This window comes from Echinops telfairi, unplaced genomic scaffold, assembly GCF_000313985.2.
Source record: "Echinops telfairi isolate 266 unplaced genomic scaffold, ASM31398v2 ScPeMD7_18;HRSCAF=68, whole genome shotgun sequence".
Classification (NCBI taxonomy): domain Eukaryota; kingdom Metazoa; phylum Chordata; class Mammalia; order Afrosoricida; family Tenrecidae; genus Echinops; species Echinops telfairi.
In genome coordinates, this window is record NW_022103915.1 from 35,738,486 (window position 1) to 35,746,758 (window position 8,273).

General features: G+C 49.3%; 1 protein-coding gene across 1 annotated transcript in view; it reads left to right on the top strand.

The window, feature by feature from the left end:
• The window catches only part of SLC10A1 (solute carrier family 10 member 1), a 23,230-nt gene that overhangs the window by 1,402 nt on the left and 13,555 nt on the right, over positions 1-8,273 (top strand). The window lies entirely within an intron of this gene.

Consider the following 8,273-nt stretch of genomic DNA (forward strand, 5'->3'; position numbering starts at 1 on the left):
TGTGTGTGTGTGTGTGTGTGTGTGTGTTGGAATTGACCCCGGGCACACAGATGAAAACTGCTCCATGGCATTCCAATGTTAGGAGCTTTGGGAAACAGATCCTCCGGCTTCTCCACCCGGGAACTCGTCCAAAGCCCTCTCTCGGCCCACAATAGCAGACCAGTTGTCTGCTTTCAGGCCAGCTCTGGAAAGGGGTGCAGAATACTCCCAACAGTCTTCAGGGCGATCAAGTGGCTTTGAATCAAATGAGCAGCTACCACAAGCTGTGTTCACACAGCCAGATAAAAAGGCACAGGGCTTGCTTTGCAGCAGGAGAGATTTAGATTCAATCCACTGAAGAAGAAACAAATAAATAAACAAACAGAGCCATCGGGTAGATCCGGCTGCACAGGTGCCACCCAGCGCACAGCCAGGCTCCCTGAAGACCCTCTACCTTCTCCAGGCATGGGGAATGTCTGCATCTGATCCTCCCTCATCCTCCCAGCTGAGGCCAGGACCCGCCAGGTGGGGCTGGGCCCCCTCCGCGGTCCCACGGGCAGGGAAGACCACCAGCACAGCTCACTCAATGCATTAGGAGAAGACGTTCATGAGGAGCCAGGAGTCAGCGCCTGGCTGAAGTCCACCCTTCCCAAGCAAGTGGGACCCTGTGGGAGTGGGAGCTACTCCCCCGCACGTCTCCAGTTCCAGCAGCTGCCTGTGCTGGACTGAATAAAACTCAACCCCAGAAGCTTCCACCGAAGCCTGGCGTCTCTAGCCAGTTTCCTCTGGTCTGGTATTCAACGACGGCACTATCAATGAAATTCCACCTGCGAGTCCGTCAGCTTGTGCCACTCAGTACTCTGCCCCTGGTGGGGGGCTACCGACCCCTTCACCCACTTTTCTGTTGTCCGTCCCCCTGGGAGGGGGTTATATGTCAATCAGTGTGATCAGTTCCCCCTTTCTCAACCCTGCCTCTTTCCTCTGGCCTTGTCCATCCCTTGTGGAAGCCCCTACATCGTGAGATATGCCGACTACCCTTTCACACGGGACGTTTCCCCCTGATGTTCATGTGGTTGAACCAACTGGACACCAACTGACAATGACGGGAAGGGCGTGGCGATAGAGGCCTCACCACAGGTGCCCCCTGGGGCTAAACCCACAGTAACAAGGAGTCCCAGTCTGCAGGCGCTACTCATCTGCCTCCTTCCCAAGGCCCCACAGGAGACAATGTTCTGCTGGGCACAGCCACCTCCGACCAGGCCCTCCCTCTCCGCCCACTGATCTTCATGCACCTTCAGCCATGTGCACAGACCCCAGAGGCAGAACTCAGATCTCATCCTCTCCCAATCTGGGCTGCCAGACTTGGAATTCCCACTTGTCCCAGTTCATCCGGGACAACTTTCGACAGGGATTGTGGCCAGACACTATGCAGAACAGGCTACATTCCATCCTCATAAACCTCCTCTAACTAGCTTTATCTTAGAGGTGGGGAGACAGCGCCTACACCAAAACAAAACCAAGCCCGGCGGGGTCAAGTCACCCCAACTCCCAGTGAGCCAGGAGTGTCGAGGAGAACTGCCCATCGAGTCCCCAGGACGAAGGTTTATGGATCTAGAGCAGCGCCTTTTTCTCCCAGGGAACAGCTGGTGGGTTTGAACCGCTGATCTTTCCATTAGCAGCAGAGCGCTTTGCCTCTGTGCCACCAGGGCTCACCCTGCCTGTGCCTTAGAGACGTTAATAAATTTGTTCAGGGTCTGGGAGGCTCCCGAGCCTATGCATTTATTTACATATTTTCAGGGTTAAGCAAGTGAGCCGGCTGGAAGCTGACTCCCACCTACACAGCACAGCCCGGGGGAACAGAGGACACTCTCTACCGTCTCAGTAACCTGTGCCCTGAGGTGCTACCAGGGTTTCCTGTTCTTTAAGAGAAGGTCAAATCTCCATATTTGTGAAATTTCCACCTTTTTGAATACTGACGCCTCGTTCCAATTTTCTATAAACACTGCGTAAGCCAAGGGCTTCCCGGATGGTGCCGATGGTTTGTCTCAACCACTCACTCAACCACCAACCCAGAACGATGCTCTGCTTTCGTGCAGGTGGGGCCACACAGCTCTGCTCCTCAAAACAGAGGTCGCCCGGAGTCAGAGTCAACTCGATGGCCGTGGTTTGGCTTTCTTGGTTTGATGTAAATCAGATGAGACATGCTGGGGGACCCTGGGGGACCCAACGTCTACCAGTTTGTGGCCTCTCAGAAAGCACCGCACTGTCCGATTTCCCACTAGGCGAGAAGCAGGGACACGAGACATCTATTTCCATGTTACTCCTGAGGGGGTCTAAGTCCAGGCTGAGCCTTGTCAAAGAGTTCCCTGAGCTTAGTGGTGTGTCTGGAACCAGCCCAAGGCTCTCCTTCAACATGACAGTGCCTCTCAGAAGGAGAGAGTCCAGGTCAGCCGGCCATCACAAGCAGACAGGATATGATCCAAGGGGCTGGGCTACCAGTGAATGTGTCAAGGCAATCAGGCGTGGCAGCTCCTCCCTTGAGGATGGCACTGGGGGGCTTGAAAAACTGTGGGTGACCCAGAGGAGAAGTGCTCTCGAGAGTGAAGCGAGTTGGGCCTACGGGGCTGTGGAGAACATGCCAGAGGGAGAGAATGGCTCTCCTCTTCCTGCTCTGGATGCCCTTGGAGAGTCTCTGCTTCCCCCAAGAGCAACGGACACTACAAAGGACTCCAACAGGGCTCCCCCACCACCTTAAGGAGTCTGCGCAGAATAAGATGGGAGCCCCAGGGATGCACAGGTTCCCAGCTTTCCCCGGAGAGAGGCTGGCAGGCCCTCTCCCAGATCTCTCAGCTCTGTGGCAGGGCCTCCAACAGGGCAGACAGATGGGTCTGTCCACTGCTCTGAACTCAGCAGGAAGGGACAAAGAAAGCCTGCCCCTTTCCCTGGCCCCCGAGGACCCTGCGTGGCAGCTCTTGGCCCACAGTGTCACTGTGGGGCGGGTTCCTAACTCTGGAAGTAGAGTCTGGAAAAACCACCTCTCACCCCTACCACCCAGTGAAACCTGAGGACTACAACAGTCACTCAAAACAAAAACAAACTCACCGCTATCGAGTCAATGCTCGATGGACTGCTGACCACAAGGTCGGCGGTTCGAAACCACCAGCTGCTCTGTGGAAGGAAGTCTACTCCCATAAAGATACAGTCTCGGAAACCCACAGCAGCGGTTCTACTATGAGACAACACTCACAGATAACGAAAATCCCCACGACGGTTGTCCCTGACCAGCCCCCAGTGCTCAGGGCCTGCAGGCCAGAGAGGCTGCTGCTGGGCTCTGAGGAGGAGGTCCCTGGAAGCCTGGGACCCACCTCCCACCCACCTGAGCAGAATAAGCAAGGCACACCAAGTCCCAAAGCAAATTCCAGAATTCCTCCTACACCAAGCCAAAGCAAACATGGCCCGCAGTTCAAGGCCACCCAAACAAAGTGGCGTGTGAGGTTTCTCCTAAGAGGAGATCAATAGCTTGTCCTGAAGCCCCTGCTGTGACCTTCTCCACCTCTTTCAGGCACCTTCCACTGCAAAGGGCGCATCTACTTACTGAAAGATGTTGGTTCCTCTTTCCATGGGCCCTTTGAGGCTATTACTGCTGTGGTTGTGTTCTGACAAGCAAATGCTGAATCATAGACCCTAAAGGAGTGCATCAGAGTAGAACGATGCCATCCAATTCCCTAGGATGTAATCTTACCAGAAGGAACGGTGGGGGGCGCTGTTGAATAAGCATTGGCCTGCTAACCACAAGGTCGGCAGTTCAAACCCACTAGCCACTCTGAGGGAGAAAGAGGAAGCTATCTGTTCCTGTAAAGATGATACAACCTTGGAAACAATACAGGGTCCCTGTGACTCAGCAGCAACTCAATGGCAGTGGGGTTTTCTTGTTTGGTTTGGTTGGTTGGTTGGTGTTTTTTATCGTTGCCGGGGAGCCGTGGTGGCATGGTCTGAAAATGCTCAGCTGCTACCCAAGGGCAGCAGTTTGAACCCACCCGCTGAGGGATAGAGGTGCGGTCGGCAGGTTCCCTAAAGAATAAACCCAAGCCCGCTGCCTTCACACAGTCAATTTTGATTCACAGGGGCCCTAGCGAGGGTTTCTGAGACTGCAAATCTCTACCAGAGTAGAGAGCCTCCTGCTTCTCCCTCAGAGCAGCTGGTGGGTTTGAACCGCCGACCTTGCTGTCATCGGTCCAATGCTTAGTACACAGCACCACCAACAAGTACATTTATGGAACCCCTCTGAGGCACTTCAACTCTGTCCTACAGGGTCACTTGAAGGCAAGGGTCAAAAGTGCTGCTATTGAGTTGATTCCATCTCCTGGTGATGTGATAGGATTCCTATACTGTGAGTCTCTGTGTGCTTTAACTACTGTGCCACTACAAACACACACACGTATGCTGTTGTGGTGGTTGCGGTGGTTAGGAACCATCAAGTCAGTTCCAATTCATGGCGACCCCGTGCACAACAGAAGGAAACACTGCCCAGTCCTGCCTCATCCTCGTTTTCGCAGCCACTGTAACAATCCATCTCATTAAGGGTTTCCCTACTTCTCACTGCCCCTCCACTTTCCCAAACATGATGTCCTTTCCCAGAGACTGGTCTCTCCTGACAACATGTCGAAAGTACATGAAAGGAAGTCTTGTCAGCCTCACTTCCAAGGAGCTTTTTGACTGTACTTCTTTGGAGACAAAAACCTGTTGATTCTTCGGGCTGTCCATGGTACTTTCCACGTTCTTCACCAGCACGTGGTTCACATGCCCCCGTGCACCTTTAGTCTCCCTTAGTCACACAGATACAGCATCGCGTGAATCTACATCACACTATCCTATCAACGACTTGCTTTCTTGAGATACAGCCATGTAAATAACTCTGCTTCGTGAGCTTTAACTTCTGTGTAGTCTGCTTGCATTTATCCATTCTGTTGTCAGAAAAGCCAGTATGCTCACATGTGAAAACAGCCGAACCACATGAAATTCACATGTCTTCAGCAAAGCTTCCAGAGCACTTGCTCCCCTTCACGTTTGCTGTAGGACTGGATGGCCGCTCCTGTTTCTCTGTGCCTTCATTTGTATTAGAATCGCCGTATTTTTTCTTTCATTTTTTCCATCTGTTGCTGGTGTTGACATTCGGTATCATTTTGTCTGTTCCACCTCACGGGCACCCTGTCAGCCATTAAATGAAGCCTGGCCCGGTGCTGTGCCATCCTCACAGTTGTTATGTTTGATCCCGTTGTGGCCGCCGCCGCTGTGTCAGTCCATCTCCTCCACAGTCTTCCTCTTTCCCTGCCCCTCTACTTTCCCAAGCATGATGTCCTTCTCCAGAGACTGGTCTCCCCTGACAACGTGTCTAAAGCACGGAAGATGAAGTCTCACTATCCTTTCTTCGAAGAAACACGCGGTACCTCTTCCATGATAGATTTGTTGGTCCCTCTGGCAGCCTATGGCATTTCAATATTCTTCGACAGCCTCATGATTCAGATACATCGATTCCATTCTTATTCCATTTTCTTCCTTCACTGTCCAGCTTTTACAGGAATATGTTCTTGTTAGGTGCATGGAGCTGGCTCTGACTCTACCGACTTACCACAGAACGAAGCCCTGCCCATCCCGCACCATCGTCCCAATTGTTGCTGCATTTGAGACCTTTGTGTCAAACCATGTCATTGAGGGTCTCCCCACTTTTCACTAACCTTCTACATTACCTTCTACATTCCTTTTCCAGGGGGTAGTCTCTCCCGGTAACATGGCCAAAGGTCAGGAGATAAAGTCTTCCATCCTTGTTCTCCATTTATCATGATGTTACCTAGTGGTCTGATTGTGAGGATTTGGATTTTCTTTACGTTGAACTGTGATCCACACTGAAGGCCGCAGTCCTCAATCTTCATTAACAAGTGCTTCAGGTCTTCCTCACTTTCAGCAAGCAAAGGTGTCATATGCATATAACGATTGTAAAGAAGGCTCCCTCCATTCCTGAGACCATGTTCTTATGTATATAACCTAGCTTCTCAGATTCTTGGCTCAGCATACAGATTGAATAAATCTGGTGAAAGGATGCAGCTGCCATGCACACTTTTCCTGATTTTAATGCACACACTATTCCCTTGTTGTGTTCCAACATGCACACCTCTCCTGATTTTACACAACAGCATTTTCTGCTGTGTTCCAACAACTGCTTCTTGATCCATGCACAGGTTCCCCATGGGCACAATGAAGTGTTCTGGGATTCCCATTCTTCTCAATGCTATCCATAATTTGTTATGAGCCACATAGTTGAATGCCTTTCCATAGCCAATAATTCAACTCACTGCCACTGAGTTGATGCCACCTCATTGGGACACCCTAGAGGGCAAGGTAGAACTGCCCCTTTTGAGTTTCCAAAACTGTAACTGTTAATCGGAGTGTAAAACTCCATATTTCTCCTGAGGAGTTTCTGGTGGTATCAAACCACTGACCTTGCAGATCTCAGCCCAACGGGTAACCATTATGCCGCAAAGCACAAGTAAATCTTTCTGGTATTCTCTGCTTCCAGCCATGATCCACTTGACATCAGCAATAACATCCCTGGTGCCATGTCTTCAGTTTAAGCTTAATCCAGCTTAAGTTCTGGCAGCTCCCTAACACTGTAGTGGTGCAACTGTTGCTGAATGATCTTCGGTAAAATTTTACCTCCATGTGATATCAATGATATTGTTCAATACCTTCTACATTCTGTTGGGTCATCTTTCTTTAGAATAAGTTCAAATATGGATCTCTTCCAGTTAGTTGGCCAAGTAGCTGTCTTCCGAATTTCTTGGCATAGATGAGTGAGGGCTTCATCAGCTTGTTGAAACATTTCAATTGGTATCCCATCAATTCCTGGAGCCATGTTTTTGGCAGTTTGGACTTGTTGCTTCAGTACCACTGGTTCTTGTTCATATGCTACCTCTTGAAGGCAACAGGTCCTTTTGGGACAGTTACTCTATGTATTCCTTCCATCTTCTTTTGAATGCTTCCTGCATTGTAAAATATTTTTTCCATAGAATCTGTCAATATTGCAACCTGAGGCTTGAATGTTTTCTTGAGTTCTTTCAGTTTAAGATTTGCTGAGAATGTTCCTCCTTTTTGGTTTTTTAACTCTAGGTCCTTGCAAATCTCATTATAATATTTTACTTTGTATCTGGCTGCCTTTTGAAATGTTCTGTTCAGCTTTTTTACTTCATCATTTCTTCCACTTGCCTTAGCTACTCCATGATCAAGAGCAAATTTCTTCTGACAGCCACTTTGATTTTTTTTCTTTCTTTCCTGTTTTTTTACAGACCTTTTGATTTTTTTCATGTATGATATTCTTAATGGCATCCCAGAGCCCATCAGGTCTTCTGTTATTAGTGCATCAAATCTGTCAAAATTCAGGTGGGATAGATAGACTCAGGGTTGTAATTTGGCTCTTGTGGACTTGTTTGGAATTTCTTCAGCTTCAGCCTAAACTTACATAGGAGCAATTGATGGTCTGTTCCACAGTCAGCCCCTGGCCTGGCCTGGGTTTAGCGGCTGATATTTGGTTTCTTCATTGTCCACCTTCGTTTCTATCAATTTCCAGTGACTGTTCCTTCCTCTATGTTCACAACTATTGCATTTCAATGGCCAATAATTATCAAGGCATCTTAATAGCATGTTTTATCAATTTCAGGCTGAAGACAGTCAGAATTCATCACTAGCTTTAGTGGTTGGTGCACACATTTCAGTGATAGTTGTATTGATCGGCCTTCCTTGTACGAAGATAAATGGTACCCTATCAGACACAGCATTGTCCTGCAAGATAGATGGTGAACTGTCCTTTTTGAAGATGAATGCAACACCAGTCCTCTTGATTGTGTCATTCTTGGTGCAGTAAACCAGGTAACCCTTTACCGCTGATTTCTCAGGCTCAACTCCCCGCCTTAAATAGGTCTCTGACCTCAATTCAGTCCCTGACTCAGGCACTGAAATCTTAGCTTCAGTGCAGCTTCAGGGTGAGTTCACCCGCTAATCTCTTTGTATTCTTTGTTTCTGGGCACCTTGCTTGCTTCCAAACTCATGGATTTCAGTGTCTAAGTGATATTTGTTCCACGGTGTCATTTGAGGGTCTCTCCTCACCTGACAGCTTAGTATTCCTTTGATAGGTCTCTCTGTTGCTATTCGTGAAGGCTATACTCTGGAGCAGGGGTCCTCAAACTTTTTAAACAGGGGGCCAGTTCACTGTCCCTCAGACCATTGGAGGGCCAGACTATAGT